The sequence below is a fragment of the Triturus cristatus genome, chromosome 1_2 (genome assembly GCF_964204655.1).
Source record: "Triturus cristatus chromosome 1_2, aTriCri1.1, whole genome shotgun sequence".
NCBI lineage: Eukaryota > Metazoa > Chordata > Amphibia > Caudata > Salamandridae > Triturus > Triturus cristatus.
The window spans coordinates 862,722,272-862,740,986 of record NC_140580.1 but is presented as its reverse complement, the minus strand read 5'-3'; the positions used below and the strand labels follow the sequence as shown (position 1 = coordinate 862,740,986).

At 45.0% G+C, this 18,715-nt stretch overlaps 1 protein-coding gene across 1 annotated transcript in view; it reads right to left on the bottom strand.

The window, feature by feature from the left end:
• The window catches only part of MEGF6 (multiple EGF like domains 6), a 1,140,767-nt gene that overhangs the window by 437,967 nt on the left and 684,085 nt on the right, over positions 1-18,715 (bottom strand). The window lies entirely within an intron of this gene.

The window sequence follows — 18,715 nt, the reverse complement described above, 5'->3', positions numbered from 1 at the left end:
CCCACCCATCATCCCTAGCCCCACACAACCATCCTCCCAGCCCACACAACCATCATCCCAGCCCATACAACCATCATCCCGGCCCCACACAACCATCATACCGGCCCCCCCAACCATCATTCCAGCCTCACACACAACCATCATCCCGGCCCCACACAACCATCATCCCGGCCTCACACACAACCATCATCCTGGCCTCACACACAACCATCATCCCAGCCCCACACAACCATCATCCCGGCCCCACACAACCATCATCCCGGCCCCACACAACCATCATCCCGGCCCCACACAACCACACAACCATCATCCTGGCCCCACACACAACCATCATCCCGGCCCCACACACCCATCATCCCAGCCCCACACAACCATCATCCCAGCCCACACAACCATCCTCCCAGCCCATACAACCATCATCCCGGCCCCACATAACCATCATCCCGGCCCCCCCAACCATCATTCCGGCCTCACACACAACCATCATCCCGGCCCCACACAACCATCATCCCGGCCTCACACACAACCATCATCCCAGCCTCACACACAACCATCTTCCCGGCCCCACACAACCATCATCCCGGCCCCACACAACCATCATCCCAGCCCCACACAACCATCATCTTGGTCTCACACAACCATCATCCCGGCCTCACACACAAACATCATCCCGGCCCATACAACCATCATCCCGGCCCCACACAACCATCATCCCGGCCCCACACAACCATCATCCTGGCCCCACACAACCATCATCCCAGCCCCACACAACCATCATCCCGGCCCCACACAACCTTAAATCCCCGAGAAGGTTTTACAGCCCACCGTAGCAGCGCTATATAGCAGTGCTACAACTTCTCACTCGCAGCAGACGGCACGGAACACCTCTGTAAATCCCCCGACCAGAGGAACTGGGCACCCACGTGCATTACCCCTTACAACATGAGCACCAGGGCGTTCATTGGGCCAGGCCCTGCCGGTGTTCAGTTCTAAAAAGCAGAGGACGAGGTGGGTCTCTCTCTACTGGGCTCTTTATTGCTTCCCTCACCCGCAGGGAGAAAAAAAAATAGTCTTAACTCTACAGCAGTTCCACCCTTCACTGCCTTCGATGCAACTTTAAAGAGACTCGGTATAGTATTTTCACAGTCTCAATATTTCAGAATGGATGCATTTTCAATACTGTATACAACGAAGCCATAGTTGTTGCTAATTTATCTTATGGGACTAACAACCATTGGCAAAGCTAATAGTCCTGGCTTGTTGTAGTTGTAATGTTCATATTTATTTGATTTGCTTCTAATCCTCGATACCCCCGTGGCTGGTAAATAAAACTGTTTTCCCCTTCATAGCCCCTGGACGCCCCCAGCTATTCTCTTTGTACTTGCTCCGCCACCCTTGGCCGCAAGGACGGACTTCTGAAAGCGCTGAAAGTCACAAAAACATCAAAGAGGCGCTTTTTTTAGCAACTGAAAGGAGCAGGAAAGTGGTAGGACAGGACAGTGGGGTGTGGGGGTCCACGGTGTGGGAAGGGGGGTGCTGCATTTTCGAACCATCGCGGGAGGGGGGTAAGACATATGTCTAGGGCCAGACTTTAGGTATGAGGATCGAGCGCCTAGAGCTCAGACTATACCTTAGTGGCGCCAGGGATGCAAAATAAAAATAAACAGCTCGGACAGCATAGCGCAAAGTCAAAATATATTAAATAGCAGTGATAAAGTAACATAAAAACAGCACCTAGAGCTCAGAAGAAATGAAAGCAAAGTAAAGAAATATAGAAACGTGGGACAACACGGAGCGGGGTATACAACGAAGCCATAGTTGTTGCTAATTTATCTTACGGAACTAACAACCATTGGCAAAGCTAATAGTCCTGGCTTGTTGTCGGTGTAATGTTCGTATTTATTTGATTTGCTTCTAATCCTTGATACCCAAGTGGCTGGTAAATAATACTGTTTTCCTCTTCGTAGCCCCTGGACGCCCCCAGCTATTCTCTTTGTACTTGCTCCGCCTCCGTTGGCCGCACGGACGGACTTCTGAAAGCGCTGAAAGTCACAAAAACATCAAAGAGGCGCTTTGTTAGCAACTGAAAGGTGCAGGAAAGTGGTAGGACAGGACAGTGGGGTGTGGGAGTTCACGGCGCGGGAAGGGGGTGCTGCATTTCTGAACCATCGAGGGAGGGGGGGTACGACATACGTCTAGGGCCAGACTTTAGGTATAAGGATCGAGCGCCTAGAGCTCAGAATATACCTTTGTGGCGCCATGGATGCAGAATAAAAATAAACAGCGCGGACAGCATAGCGCAAAGTCAAAATATATTAAATAGCAGTGATAAAGTAACATAAAAACAGTGCCTAGAGCTCAGAAGGAATGAAATCAAAGTAAAGAAATATAGAAACGTGGGAACAACACGGAGCGGGGTGAACGAGGCATGCAAGGGAGAGACTAACATGCTCAAGCTGTCGGCAGTGTCCAATGCGGACGGCGCTGACAATACAAGCAGCTGTGTCTCTGAGAGAGACAGAGGGAAGGGGAAACAAAAAGTGCTTACTGAGTAATTAAAGGCCACAGTATCATGCCACGGTAAGAGATCCAATCCAGCTAGGCGTGGCTAAAAGGAGACAGGGTGGCAACAATCGGGGAGTGACATGCCTTCATTCCAATCATTGCACTGCCTTTGGCATAATTTGTGACGCCAAATGACGCGCACGAATCAAAAGTTAAGGCGGAGCTGGGACGAGGCTTTTGGAATCGTATCGATTCCAAGAAGCCTCTGCATGGCAGAGCAGCGCAAACGCTGCTTTCGCCAGGCCGAGACCTAAAAATAAAAAAGAGAAAACAGATGTCTTGCTCATTTCTCTCCTATCACTTTCTTTCACGCAGACACACACACGATATATGGAGAGCAGTTGGGAGAGGGAGGAGGAGGAGATAGGGTGAAAAGAGTATGATTCCCAGCGTTGACTCAGCATCCTCTGATCCTGAGCACATCACCCATACATGACAAATAAAACAATCAATCACAAGTTAAAATTAGGCAAGGTTTGCGCTCGTTTAACAAGGGGAGAGGATATGGCCTAACTGCTAGATCAGTTGACTTCATAGCTGGGGAACCGGGTTCGAGTCTCAGCAGGAGGCTAAACATCCCGTGATTCTGGGTAAATCACTCAATCTCTCAATGACTAAAAAAAAAATAATGTGTCTGTCTGTAATGCAACTGGTTCGCATGTAAAGTGCTCCGATACCTTCAGGTCGAGTTTGCACTGTATACAAGCAACATACCGTGACGGTGGAAAAGGGAGGGGCAAGAATCCACAGGGGTGCGGGAGGGAGCAAGCAACAGGGACAGGGGGGTGATTGGGGGACGGGAGAAGCAAGAATGCGAAGTGGGGGCAGTGCTATTTGAAACTCATGCAAGTGCTGTTGACGAAGCAGCACGGAGGGAAAGTTGGAGAGGGCAAGAAAAAGTACCTCAATTATGTCGGGAGCAATGTATGGGGGCTGATTAAGTTGAATCAATCTGTGCTTGATCCCTGCTCCATGGAAAGGAACAAAAGTGATGTTTCAGCTGCACTGGCCAATGATCATGCCTGCAAAGAACAGTGATGATGAAGCAGACAAATGGTAAGCAACGGGCAGGCAACACACCCTTTTTGGATACAAGAATGTCTCAAAAGCGAGATGCATGTGCTACAGTATGCTCTTGGATGCTCAACCCTAAAAAGTGTGTTTTTGAGATGGAAATGTGTGTATTTTCAGAACTCATGAGCTGAGTTTTGGAGGAGATGTATTAATAATAACTTGGTGCAAGGGGCTTTGCAGATATGGCTGTTATTACCCATGTAGAGGCATTCCACATTGACAAATAATGTTTTACATTACTGCTGGGAACCATGCTTGAAGCAGTCACATTGCTAGTGATCTTACACATGTTGGGCACTAATGTAAACTTGTCACATGTGGTCAGTATTAAAACTGTAATATTAGTAGCTCAGGATGATTTTGTTGAATGTAAGTAGCTCATATGACAGAGAAGGTTGGAGACTCCTGGTTTAAATAAAGTTTTATAGAGGAAAATTTTGATTCAGTGGAACCTACTTTACTACTCGCCATCTACATTAGTGTTTTTACTTATCAATGTTTCGGCTGCTGCTTGAAGCCGTATTCATCGTTCTTCAACTCTCCTGGGTTTAGTGGATGTTTCAACATGTCTAGTGCGCTATTGCGCCACTGCTCACCTCATGGTGCTTAGGTATAACGTGATGCTACCTAGGCTGATCTCCAAAACCCTGGTAAACCTTTGCTCAGGCCAGTGGTGTAAAGCAAAGTGATGGGGGCCTCCTGCAGAATGTGAAGTGTGGCCCTGTGGTCTTCCATATCTCACAGATATTCATTGGACTTGGGTTGAATGAGGGCCCCCTGAAGAGTTAGGGGGGCCCTGAAAGGTTGAAGGCACATCTGCATTGCAGGAGCTTTCCCCTGGTTCAGGCAGAAACTTTGAATAACTTCCTTTTAACAATCATTGGTAAGAGGAGAGAAAAAAATGAGTTTTATTCACCTGGGTGATGCAGGATAGCAAGTTTTCGATAACCTATCGGATACCAAACCGCAATTTCACATCCAGAGAAAAAGTTCTAAAAGAAGTCTAGTGTTATGGTTGTTATGTGTATTTGTAAAGTGCACTATTACCCGCAAGGGTATCCTGGCGCTGTTGTGCTACAAAGGCATTATGTTTTTAACGCACACAAGGGAGCAATGAAACTGATGAGGAGTATGTCATAGAACCGCGTATTATATGCACAGTTCTATGGCACTCTCCTCTTTAGTTTCATCAAAGCAAGTTGTGAATCTGAGGATCACATCCGTATTTAGCTCTGACATCAGTCCATCTTTAAGTGTCATTCCAAAAATAAAGGAGAAACTGTTAAGTTGTCAGAACCCTTGATAGAGTAGGTATTAGATATTACAAAAGACATTGAAAAGTCAATGCTCTCTTACAAGGAGTTACCAGGAGATGGAGCATCTTCAGATTGTGCAGTGGGACAAGAAAGGACAGTGGATGCTTATAAAGACAAGGACACCAAGCTCACTTCGGAAGGAGGAATGGTTTCTGTTTTAGATGTGATGTTAAATTATATTTATCCTAATGTGCCCCACTGTCGGAAAACACAGAAAAAGAGTGCATTTTCAAAGTGTGTACTCTCTGAATTAAAACAAATTACCAGTGAACAATTAAGTTAGTATATATATATATATCACGGCATATCACCCGTGAGGGTATCGAGGCGCTGCCCATGGGCGCAGGAAGATTGGGTGATTTGCCCAGAATCACAGGATGTTGCGCCAACACCGATACTCAAACCCGGAGTTCCTGAGTGGGCAGCTTTGGCTGTTAAGCCTCATACCCCCTCCCCCCCACAATAGGACATGTCAACCAGAATTAGTAATGCAGCGTTACCAATCATCATTAGGTTTATTTTCTTTTTAAGAGACTGCTTACACCAACTTCTGCATTCCAAAAAAGTACAGAAAAAGTCACAATTTATCCACAGTTATGAATTTAGTAATACGGAAAAGCTCATGATTAAGGTCATAGGACTCAGAGTCAAACTATTCCTGTGTAAATAGTCACTCTGCCCATATGTATGTGGGACAAAACTGCACACAGCATTTCTACATTTCTATCCCTGTCGGACTCCATTGGTATTTTGCAGCAGACGAGCCTGTCAGGGTCTTCCTCGAATGTTGACAGCTGCCATTTGGAACTCATCAGACATGAGACACGCATTTTACCCAGTCTCTCAAGCATCCAGCACCAGGGCCAACCTTTGCCAGTCTGGGTTACAATTGGATAGAGATTAAAAGTCACAAGGGCCTCATTGCTGTGTGCCAAGTGCATCACCCATCCAGACATCCTGATCAATACTTTTTTGGTGGCCAAATTACTGCCTGTTTGTCTTAGGCGAACATTTGGAATCGGCGCCCTGTGTTGCCTTCAAAAGACACCTGATTTCTAAACATCTGCTGCAACTCATTTCCAGTCAATGGACCCGTCCGAGCCTCCAGCCTTCTATTCAGAGCTGAAAGCGAAGCCTTATGAAGTTAGCGCCTGCAGACCGGGCCGCTTGTGACCGACAAAGCCCCGTCTGACTTTTGTTCGCACAACACAAGAATGCAGGTAACATGAGCCGCTTTAGCCGGGCATGAAAGGAACCTGTTTTTCCGACAGATACCTCTACTAAACCCACTGAATGAAACAGCGGTGTCCAGGGCACCAGTCCAGTACCAAATGTTTTGATGAAATAGGGGGTTTGTAGCCGGGCGGTGGGGACTCCGTGGAAATATTTAATTGGGAATGGTCCGCTTTAATCCAGTTAGAATACTTCCTTTTCTCCGTAGGTGGCATAAGCTTCTGAACAATGTCCCAGAAGTGTGTTACAACGCGAACGATTACGTTTAAATTGCCAATCAAAAACGTCGAAAGAGGGGGTGAGGTGAGCGCGCAGTCTGAACCCCCTGGGAACAGAACAGTTCAAGTGATGCTGCTACCCACAGTGCACCTGTTCTTGTGCGGCTCGTCATAATTGTAGATACACCAAAGTGCCAGGGGTAGCAGTCATCACCTCCTGGAAACTTTGGCCTTTAATGGCATCAACTAGTTGACCACCTGCCCTGCCATTCGTGCTGGCTGCGGCTATGGGAGGAGGGTAGGGAAAGGGCAAACACTGGAAAATATAAACATGACAGAACTGTTAGAACTTGGTTACATTTTGTTCCTAAATTTACCTTCGTAAAGCAATAAGCTAGGTGTAGCACAGACTGCAACCCCTGGCTAACCCATAGAAACCTCTGTGTCTGCGGTTCCCCATTGTTCAACCAGACTGTTTGATAGAAAAGAAACTGGCAAAGTGCCTGAAGGTAGGTGGGCAGAGATTCACTGAAGAAGTGTCACTGTGGCACTTTCAGCCTCCAGGTAATGGTGGCCAGTGTTCCCACTCCGTAGGAGCGGGGTGACCCCATCAGGAGCTCGGTGGAGATTCTGCTCTCCCTTATGTCACATCCCAAAGGCTCCCAAGCCCCTCAATTTCAGTTTCTGTCATTCTTTCACTAGGACCCAATGGATGCCGGAGAACTGGAATGGCAATCCTGAGCATCAGAGAATGTCTTCCTCTTGCCTTTTTCTTTAGGAAAGTTGTATCTTATCGATTTGTCCGTTCGGAAGACTTGACTGCCAGTTTTTACTGGGGGTGGTAGTCAAGGTGTACACCTGTAATAGATTTGAAGAGTAGAGGCGGGGGGTGATTAGGGTTACTGCTATAATTTGGGTTGCACAACAACTGATGACTGAGCTAAAACTGGCTTTATCAATTCAACTCTACATTTCCTAGCAGTTTCCATCAGAGCTCACTCGAACCTTGATATCTACTGTGGCCATTCGCTTAGCAAACCAGAGAACTCCATCAAACAGGGAAATCATAAGTGTACATTTGCAACAACAGTTGTGATTCAGGCCATGTATAGGAACCTTAGATCCCTCAAACTGATGTTCTACACTCATGGCAAGTCCAAAGACCATGTCATATCAGCACATGGCTGAGAAACATATTTGCCATCTTTACCAGATTCAGTGGCACTATTATACCATCCCTGTGAAAGGGTGCAGGAACCATGACCATGTTAACCATCAATACAGTGGAACATCGACAACCAAGCTGGAACCAATAAACAATTCATTGCACCGTTAGAACTCTACTTTCAACACCAATCAATATAACAGGCACACTCGAGCCTCCCATAAAAGGCCTTCGAGCCTAAATCCCTGAATACATTACAAGTAAGTCCAGCTGCAGAGCACAATTCGGATCCTTTATTGCTTATGTCTCCATTCAAACCAAACCCTTTCGTACAGTTGGACCTCATCAGTGTACATTCAGCCAATGACACCTCCTCAACACATGCACACTCATTGACAAAATGAAACGTCTAATCGGACAAATGGAGACCTGGCCAGGAGAGTACTCGATCACTATTTTCGACCAGATGATGCCTCACATTCTAAATTTATTCACAAAAAGAGGGGACTTCAGGAGAGGGATGTGGTGATACAGCTCTCCTGCTGAGCACCAACGTGTACAGAAATTTACAACATACCCTTTTCTTTACATGTATGGTTTGGGATGCACAATAGACACAAACAGTTACTTCATCACAGTAGTTACGCCTACCAACCACCAGAAAACAATGACCCTGGATGAAATGTTTTACCTGGTCTTGTTATTAGAACTCATGGTCCAGAAAACCTTTATAACAAGGCATTCAACCTGTAAGTGATGTTGCTTTCCTTTCTGCTTCCTCTATGTACGTGATGCAGACAGCTCTAACCTTTCTTTGTGTCCTAAACTCCCCATAATGTATAGTGAGAAAAGAATGTATACCACGGACAACGTAAAATAGAAAGAAAACCAAAAACAAAAGTTAAAAAAACGGTAAATCAGTGTCTAAGCTACAACGTACCCCACAAAACCTATATGCTCAGACATAATCTCTTACCTGGTTTTTGGTAGATGGAGGCACAGGCCACCAATCAAAAGAAATAATTACAAATATACAATTACAGGAGGAGAGCGGACAACTATCTTGGTTCAGGAAAGCATCAATTGGAGACCCCATCAAGATTGCTATCATGTGATTGGATTGCTGCAGTGACATCATCACCCAGGATTGTCTTGCAATTATAATTGACATTCACCTTATCCATATAGATACATAAATGGGGCTGCTGACAGCAGTATGGCAAACCACCGGTGCCCGAATTGCGAGACAGTACCTTGATCTGAGCCTCACGATGAATCAAACGTGGGCTTTAATGCGCACTTTCAGATCTTGGACAAGAGGTGAGGTTACAGAGTCATAAAATAAGCAGGCCTTCAGGGACTGGGAGGGGCCAGTGACTCAAGGCAGTAGTTGTGGGAAAGGGAAGAGGGCGATAGTGATTGGAACATGGCAGGTGGACAGTTCGGACTGGTACTAACACTGGTCAAGAACATTTACCTCTTGGGTTTCTATATAATGAGTGGCCCTGCAACCACATTGAATTACATGCTACCACTGGTGTTTGTGAACAAAATCTAAACCGCTATCCTGAATTAAAAATAGTTAGACTACTTATTAATCATCATTTGTTCACACCACATGCAACCATAAGAGAATTGGGGCAGAAAATCTCTATTTCGGTGCACAACACCTAGAAACATTCAACACATTTCTGGGAAATAAATAAAGGCTGACAATCTTCAAAAGAAATGGGCATCTCTCCAAGGTCTTTATCCCACAACACGTTGTCACTAAACAAGGAGGTACTTAACTGGCCCCATGAAAGCATAGTTTGAGGGCCACAAATCCCCTCAGTAAAAGATCCACAAGTGGGCACCTCCCAAAAAGCATCACCCAGCACAACTTCAACCAACTATGTAACCGTGAGAAGTAGTTACATTTTTATAATATGACCACAGTATAAAAAAATAAGCATTATCAAAACCAGTATGCCTCCCTTGGATTTTGAATCCTGATTAAAACATCAAAAACCCTCTTCAGTAAAAAAACAAAAAAAAACTATAAATATTGTTTTCTGTATAAAAATGTCTCAATGCGATAAATAACCTAATACACGACCATTTAGTGTACTTTGAACATTTAAAACAGTCCCTCATGCACTGCAAAGGAGTTGACTGACGGGCACGCAATGGGGATGACCCTCGAGCAGGTCAAGCAGGTCTCACATAATGCTCGCTTTAAATTCACACAGTTTAATGACCTCCTTCAGATGTACCTCACACCACACAGACTCAATAAGATGTTCCCTGAAGTAACCCCAATGTGCCCACACTGCAGACATGAGGACGCAACATTCCTACACCTGGTCTGAGACTGCCCGGTCCTGGCTCAGGTGTGGGCACGAGAGATGAAACATAACTCTGTGCAATTGCCCCCAGATCCTCTGCTGTGCTCATTGGGGATGAAGCACAATAAACATTCTCTGAAACTAGTAGACTTGGCTGTGGTCCTCTGTAAACAAAAGGTAGCAATGGTGTGGAAGTTAATACAGCCCGCATCTGATGCATGTGGGCTCCGGGTGTTGCATGAGTGGGCAGAGGTTTTTAGTTCGTTTTTGGCAAAAACCGCGGTTTTCTCCAAAAACTAACATCTGCTAAAATCCTGACTTAGCTATACTTATCATTGGGAGTGGATTATGCTGATACGACCACAGGGTCGTATCAGCAAAGTTATCGCCATTTTCCATGGAACATCGCTGGAAAACCAGCGATGTTCCATGGAAAACACAGCTATCGCAGGAAAATTATCGCCATTGTGCTATGCGTTGTTAATACAGCGCTAGCATGGCGATAATTTCCAGCGGCGATAATAAATCTCACGCTAAGAGCGGCCAGTGATAATTATCGCTGCCGCTTGATAATATGCCCGATGTTCTTTGTTGTTTTCGTTACATGATTTATTTTTACATATATGGTAATATGCCTTTGTCGATAAATGAGCAAAACAGGTTGACAGCGAAAGACTATGCCACCACACCAATGGAAAGTTGACCCTACATGCCTATCAGCCACACGGATACTCCGAACTGTACGCACACTCAAAGTTCAATCGTTGTAGAAACTTCAGTGCTGATACTTATTTGCATATATATGTGGATCGCTTACTGTAACATTTAAAATGCTAATAAAGACATATCAACAACAAAACATGCACTGCAAAGGAGGCAGATGCACCAAACTGCTGATACCATTGGGTGAGAGAAAAAGGCTCCCTATGAGCCTAACTGCCTATATTTTAACAACTTGATAACAATATGTAATCAGACAGCTCTTCTGTCAAGACACACCTTATAAACACACAGCCACACTTGCCCTCTTATCAATTCTGTAGTGTTCATCAGACAACTCATCAACATTATTTGGTAAAGATTCCACAAGCTGCAAAAAGCAGGAAATCCGAATGCATGGAAAGTTTTGAATCCCAAGGCCCTACTAAACTTCTCCAACAGTGAAATACTACATTCAGTTATCAAACAGCCCGCTCGCCAGCTGAAAACAAAGAAGGCAGGGATCTAATCTACAAGTGCTATAAAAGTGAGTTGTCCTGATAAGAAACAGCCACTACCTGGAACTTTATACGCACAAATGGTAGTTAGAATCACAAAGAGCTTGCTGCAAGAGGCACAGGGGGGAATAGCATAATCTGTCAAGTTTGCAAAGAATGCTAACATCACCAAGCGCATTAATGCCTACCTGAGCCGCTTTCCTCTCTATTGCATAAGGTCAAAGAAGAGCATCTATTGTGGGGAGCAGAATCCTAGGATTGCGAACTATATGGAGGACCACTATCAAATATTCGATCAGTAGAAAAAAAAGTCGAAAAAGTTATAAGTAAGGCGTTTGCCACAATTGTTCAAACAAAACAGTAAAAACAACCCACAAACTCCACCCCAAAAACAAAACTGTCATTTTGAAAGCCAGCAACAAAAATAACTGAAGGAGCCAGTCTCTATTAAATTATTGGGGAGAGGATGTGGCCTAACAGCGAGGGTGGTCGACCTCAAATCTGGGGAACCGGGTTTGAGTCTCGGCAAGGACGCTCAACATCCTGTGATCCTGGGAAAATAACTTAAAAACCTAGTGCCCAACAATTTTGTTTTTAATGTGTCCTAATGTAACGCAACTGGTGCTCTGATACCTTCGTGTCAAGTTTGCGCTATATGAAACTCCCCCTCCAAAAAAATGTCAGGTTCTTCATGGCTACCCATGGCAGGCTGGGTTCAGGACCTAGATGAAGGCCAGGATGATGGCTAATCCCTTATGTGCCCAACTAAAGGCCATGAACATAGAGGGGCTTATTTACAAGCCCCTTGGGCCACCGGTATTTCACTTTTTCCAATATTAAAAGTGACGCACCAGCGGCGCAAGGGGCTTGTAAATAAGCCCCAGAACGTTGACCGCTTGCAGCGAGTAGGGCGCAGGGCCTGGCCAAATACCAGGCCCCTTGGTCAACCCACACTGTGCATGGATGAAGGCTGTGTGCAGCAGGGGTAGCCTCCAGTTGAATGTTGGGCACAGGGCATGTTTGTTTGATTTGTTGTAAATTTGTTCAGCAGTTTTTGAGATATCAGCATTTGATACATTTCTTGAGTGAGCATCAAGCATTACATTTAGAGATATCTTAGTTGTTTAAACTCGCAAGCTATAAATTTGTTAGTTCTGTCAATCGCATCAGAATTTTTCTAGGATGTGATTGCCCCAAAAACATTTTATTTCCAATTTGGCAAAATGTGCATATTCCGCACCATGGATAAAGAAATTCACAGGGTGAAGGTGAGCCTTGACGACTTGTTCTAGGCATCAGAAGGGGGTTGATAAAATCATGGAAGTGTATGAAAAATAGTAAAAAATGCACTTAGTATAGAGGAAATTCGCAAATTACATCGCAAATATATGTGAAGACCAGAGACTGACACTGTGTGCTATGTATCTGTATTAAAAGATTGGAATATTACCCCTCGATTGAAGACAAAGGGGTGGCAGTGGGACAATCATTGCTGGTATTGATCTTTGCTCTTGAATTCCAATGTTTGTCCTTCTCCCTGTTCAACTGAGTGCTGCAAACTACACACTACTGTTGTCAGCAGCTGTTAATGTCTTCAAAAACACATTTTTGAAACTTCTGATAAATAATATATTTTTAAAAAAATATCTATTCTGGTTATTTACTTTATTCCCTTCCTCTTGAAGCTTACCTCTTTTTTCCACTCACACTTTTTCTGTACTGCAAGGTTTAAGGCAGTTCGTAATGCTCTGTTTTTATTTTATGTGTCTACTGAAAAACATTTTAGTAAGACCTCAAATATCATAACTTTTCACACTGTCTTTTTCCCAACGCAAGGCATACCTGATAAATGGGTAACAACGAGGGGTATGCAGACCTTATCGAAAGAAGAGCAATAACAGGCTGGCGCTTAAAACCGAGGCCTCAGATGGGGGGCATCTGAGTGGTCAGGAGCAAGAGCACTCGCACACCCAGATGGGTGTCATGCTTCACCATAGGGCATTGTCAAAAGATCTCCGGCAAAGAGCCCTCTTGTGGGTGGCTGTCAGGCATTGCAGCACCGGCCCAACGAGGAGCCCTATGATGTCATTTGTAGGAGTATGGTTCAAAACCATGGCAGATTCGAGATCACCCAGCATAATAATGGCAAGAGAATATGGAAGTATGAAGAATTTAAGAAGAAGTTGGGTATCACCCTTGCTCCCACAGATGTAAATCCTGTGGGGTACAACTGTGAGCCTATTAATATGACTGGGTACTGTACAATTCAATTAAGTTTTCAAACAGGATTACGCAAAGGAACTTGCGCATTACAAGGAGTGGACCTTCTGTGCTATGCTGGAGGGACCGAGCGATAGAGCGCGATTGTGCTCTTTCATTAGTAGGGGCACATAATATTCACGAGTAGTTTGCACCTGCATTTATTCTTGTGCCATGATAACATTGGGTTATTAGAATGTGTAATGTAATAATGTGTAAATTGAAGTGATAGAAGATATTTTGTGTAATGTATATCCAGTACTTGTATAGCGCACGAATCACCCCCAAAGGGGTATTTCGGCACTGGGGGCCGTTGGGAAGATTAAGCAAGCTATTGCCCAGAGTCGCATGGTGCTGGGCAGATCCCTGCCACTGGAGCCAGGGATTGAACCGTGATCCCCAGCGTCCAGCGTCTGTCGCTCTGGCCGCGGTGCCACACCTCTCCCCAGAGAGAAATGAACACTGTAATTGTGTTTTAAATGGTGAAAATCTTAATGTTTGTTTATAACTGACGGATGGAAGTTAATCCACTGAAATGTAATGCACTGATTTGAACGTGTGAAATTCAGCCTATTCCCGGCCCCCAAAGCTATAAGAACGGCTTGGTCGGCAGTCAATAGTAATTTTTTAATATATATTGAATTAATAATCAACTGTTGTCATGCTCATCTTCAAATTAGACAGAGAGCGCCACCATGTTGCAGACTGTTACAAGCCCCGGTGTTGACAATTAAGTGCCGGTGGTGAGCACCGGAAACTACCGGCTCAGATTAAGCACTGCAGAATTCCCTACGAGAATATATTTTCAAGTGCACAAGGACTGCAAAAGAAGCATATCAGTTACTACGTGAATACCCTGAAGACATGATGCTTGCAGAAAGGGGTAACATAGCTATGATGCAAGGGTGTATCGCATAATGAACGAGGCCCCCATACAGAATGTGATGAAAGCAGTCGTGGCCCATGCAGGCAAAAGCTGTAGGGCCAGGTGGGGGGGATTTCGACAAACGAGCACAAAGGAAAATTAAATAAATAATTAACTTTCCTTCATCGTCGTTTGTCGAAATCCCCCCAGCCGGCCCTACCACTCTTACCTGCACGGGCCGCGGCTGGATGAGGGGCCCGCAATTCTCCCATATCCCACAAATATTCATTGGTCTAAAGCAGAACGATGGTCTCCAGGAGTCTGCGTTATGCCCCTGCTCTGATGGTAAGCAATGGGTAGACTGTACCAAAAGAGCAAGATTCCATCGGGCCAAAATGCTGTCGGTTATGCACAAAGCAGACTTCCATAGTAAGACAATCACAGAAACTTCTGGAACCAACTAAGGATCTATGTGACCTCCGCTGGTCCTGAAAGGTCGCAGGGCCTGGCCTTTCTTGTACAGAAGGAAATGATAATGCATAAGACCCAACCCATGCTGTCCTTAGAATGTTCTAGCCGCAACAACGCGCAGCGTGGGAGCAGACACCTTTGAGCGCCCAACATTAATATACACTTATCAAACCAATGTATAAGCAATAAAACCCTCACTGGCGACCTGTTTGCCGACTTTTTTCATCTACATATTACATTTTCAAAAGCTAAATTGACATCCTGTTTGAACAGCTCGTGAAAAAAGGCTGATTGGATTAATATGTGAAAGTAATAATGTTACCAAATAAAGATTTTTATGGGTGAGCGCGAACGAACTAGCAAAGAATGTACCTTTATTTTCCACAGTAACACTCATAAAACACAGCTCGGTTGCAGGAACGTGTCATTCCGGCATTCCTTGGGAGGTTCAATGAAGCGTGCTCGAAGGTTTCAACATGCGTTGCCCAGTTTGTTAAGAACTCTGTTTTGTGCACTGTATCTTTTGCCAAATGTTAAATAGAAACCATTTTGATTCTGAGTTCTTCCTGTGTGTTTTCTAAAGAGAAACCCTGATCCAAGTCCCCAAAAATTCCAACAAAAAAAATATTTTAAGCCATTGCCTGGAGGCAGTTTTAGAAGCCTCGCCAGCTTCAGGTTTTCCCTACAAAATCATACTAAAATACTTTTTTTATTTATTAAATTGCTCTTTACTAAAAGTTTTATATATCATGGAAGACATGAATCAGGTACAATGAAAAGTAAATGTGGGACCTTGTGGGATATAAAGCTTTCAACCCAAAACACAGCGATCGGGGCAAACACAAAGGGCAGGGCTCACACGAGCAGGGGAACAGCCAGATTTGGCGGGGGCTAAGTGGGTGGTAGTGTGCCAGTGTGATGAGTTTGCAGCAGGAATGTTGCTCCACATACATCACCCTGCATTGTCAGTAGTCAATTGGGAGCTCAACCCCTGTGCAATGCCCCACCCTCCACCCCAACTAAAACAGGGAGAGACCTGCACCAGACTACACCCAAGCCAGTTGCGTAACCATCACAGTGGTCGCAAGTTGGAGGCGGGGTCCAGTGCCAACAATATTACATCCCATCCTGTGATACGTGCAACTCGCCCAGCCGGCTGTCATAGTCCCTGCATCGTATCGTCTTTGGCTCATGGCCAAACCCGTAGCTCCTCTTTCAATCTGCCACCGGAAGTGTCAAAGCCGCCTTCCAATGCACTGCGATGGCCCAGCAGCTAAAACAAGCACCAGATCTATGAGCTTAGCCCCACTGTAATTGTTTTTGGTCGGTGCATCAAGCCCAACAAGTATGTTTTGGAGGTGCATTAATGTGGTACCTTGCTGTTACGAGTGAGAGGTAGTCGCAAACCTTTGTCCAAATCATATGGTAGAAGCCTGCGTTTTCCTTGCTGCATCTAAGGCATGAATGCAGCACAGTTTTTAACATCCTGTGCAGCCACCTAGGGGTCAGGTAGATGTGATGGACATATTTGACTGGGGTGAATGTTTGACACTGTTCAACGTTCTGCCCATCAATTGCTCTTTTTGCATTTGCCACCCAGAGTGGGACGGGTATGCCCAGACATGGGTCCCATGTCCTCCATGCTACTGGAGTAAAGTTAGCCTGGCTGATGAGGGTTGAAACTCCGAAACCGATCCTAGGATCCTTGTTTCCAGTCCAGGGAGGACCTGGCCTGGCAGTTCGGGATGGACTGTTCCCATAGGGAGCAGACTCAAGAATAATCTGCATATGGCTGGGTTTAAACTGGAATGGCAAGGAGGGCAACAAAACAATGGCTTTAGGCCCAGATATCTGTACTGAGGTGAATGTATGAAATGTTTCTGCATTCTGTCCATCAATTGTTCTTTTTGCAATAATCAATACTTAATCATGTCACATATTTCAAGCTGATGCAGATCTCTAAGGGGCAAACTTCAAAGCCAAGATAGTTGTCTGTAATCTTATTAAATTATCGAGCTCTTAAATAGGGCATTAAAAGCACTTGAGTGTGTAGGTGATTTGTTCAATATTATTTTTTTACAGAAACTCTATACAGTGAAAGGCATGCCACTGAGTTTACCAGCAGTAGAAGGCTGACAAGACGAGTTTGCTGCATTTCGAAACTATGATCTGCAGTGTGCACAAGATTTCATGACCATGAGCATTAATCTTTTGTGCTTGCCTTTCTTACTAACTTACTTATATTTTGCTATGGAATGAAGAGGAAATCGAACCCCTCAATCAATCCCATACAGCAATGATGCTATAGATTGAGCTGGGACCGGTATAGGATGGTAGTGTGTGAGCAGGCATTCCAAGCGGTGCCTCAGATTTTAAAGAGCAGTGACAGCAAGCATTTTAAGCAACTTAGAATTTCCCATAATCCTCAACCAAGGGTTTATTACTTTCTAAATTGTTTTGTGTAGCACTAGCCTGCTTATGACAAGAGGCTCCCCCACTGATGTTGCAAGTTGATAGTTACTGGTTCCGTCTTTTGAGTCTTCTCTCCCATTGGTAGATGACGATCATCATGGGAGAAGGACCCAGCTGTGGCCCTTCAATGCTACGCTTCGACAGAGGATGTAATGTACTTGTGGTGGTCCTGTCGCTCATTAGAGGTAGGTAGTACTGACTGTGTCCAGATGAGGGGCACGTGCCTCTGCCGTGCTCAGGTTCTCTTAAATGTCAGGTTTGTTTGGCTACTCACATCAAGGCTTGGTACAGCTAGGACAGGGACCATCAAACCTTCATATTTTGTCTGCTCTTTGAAATCTATTATGGAACATAGACTTTTGTACCATTGGATCTGGGCTCAAAGTATAGGAAGGAATAAAGTTGGGCAACCTATTTCTGTTAAAAAGGATGCTGTGATTCTGTGATGGCCTGCTCAAGAAAAAGCATCATAATAAACTTCAATTAGGCAATTGTTGGACAGCAACCAGTGCTTAATTTGAGCCAGTGGTTTCTGTTGCTCAGCACCCGCACTTAATTGGTTTCTGGTGCTCAGCGCCGCACTTATGGCAGACTGCCACATGGTGGTGCTGTTCATCTAATTTAGAGATGAGCAGAACAATGGTTGTTTATGAATACAATGTACATTCAAAATTGCTAACACCCGCCTCTCCAGCCATCCTTTAGCTTTGGGGACCAGGAATAGTCTGAACTATTGCACTTAAAGGTGAGAGTGATGGTGAGTTATTGTTTTTGCAGTGATGATAGGGGCAATGGGTGGTGCAAGCTGCCATGGCCTCCTGGTCTGGGCCCTGCCACTTATTATTTTACAAACTAAGCACTGGCAGCAACCAGGCGATAAGCATGTAGCCCACCTTGGGACTCACATGAAGGGGTTGTGTCATGACCATATGGCACTTGGTGACATGACACTATGTTCCAAGACCGTGCAATAAAGCCATACCATGTCCCTATCAGCTGCAATAATTTCCTCTATCTTGTGTGAAAGGATATTTTCAACCCTCCTCTCCTGGTAGTGAGGCCACTTTTGCTGCTTGCATTGGGCCTCCTCTGCCCGCTGCTGCAGACACCGTAGGTAACTTTGCAGCACTGTCCTGTCCTAAACCCACCCCTGCTTACTGATTAATCTCACAAAGGCTTACTATGGACTACCATGAAATCATGTCATTTCATATTGGGACTAGAGCGAAGAGGTGACCTTCAACAGGGCCGGTTTTAGCCCTGGTGACGCCCAGTGCGACAATCCTTTTTGGCACCCCCACAAACCATTACCGCCTCCTCGGATTCTCTCACTAACACTGGGCAAAAGTGCCCCTCATCTCTCCAATCATAAGTTATTCCTAAACACAGTGTTCCCGCCACAGGTCAGAGCCCAGTGCGGCCGCACCAGTCGCCCTGCCCTTAAACCAGCCCTGACCTCCAAGCTCGTCCGGCCAGAGAATGAAAAAAGACCAGAGTAAAAACAATATTGCAAATCACGGACAAGAAGTAGCT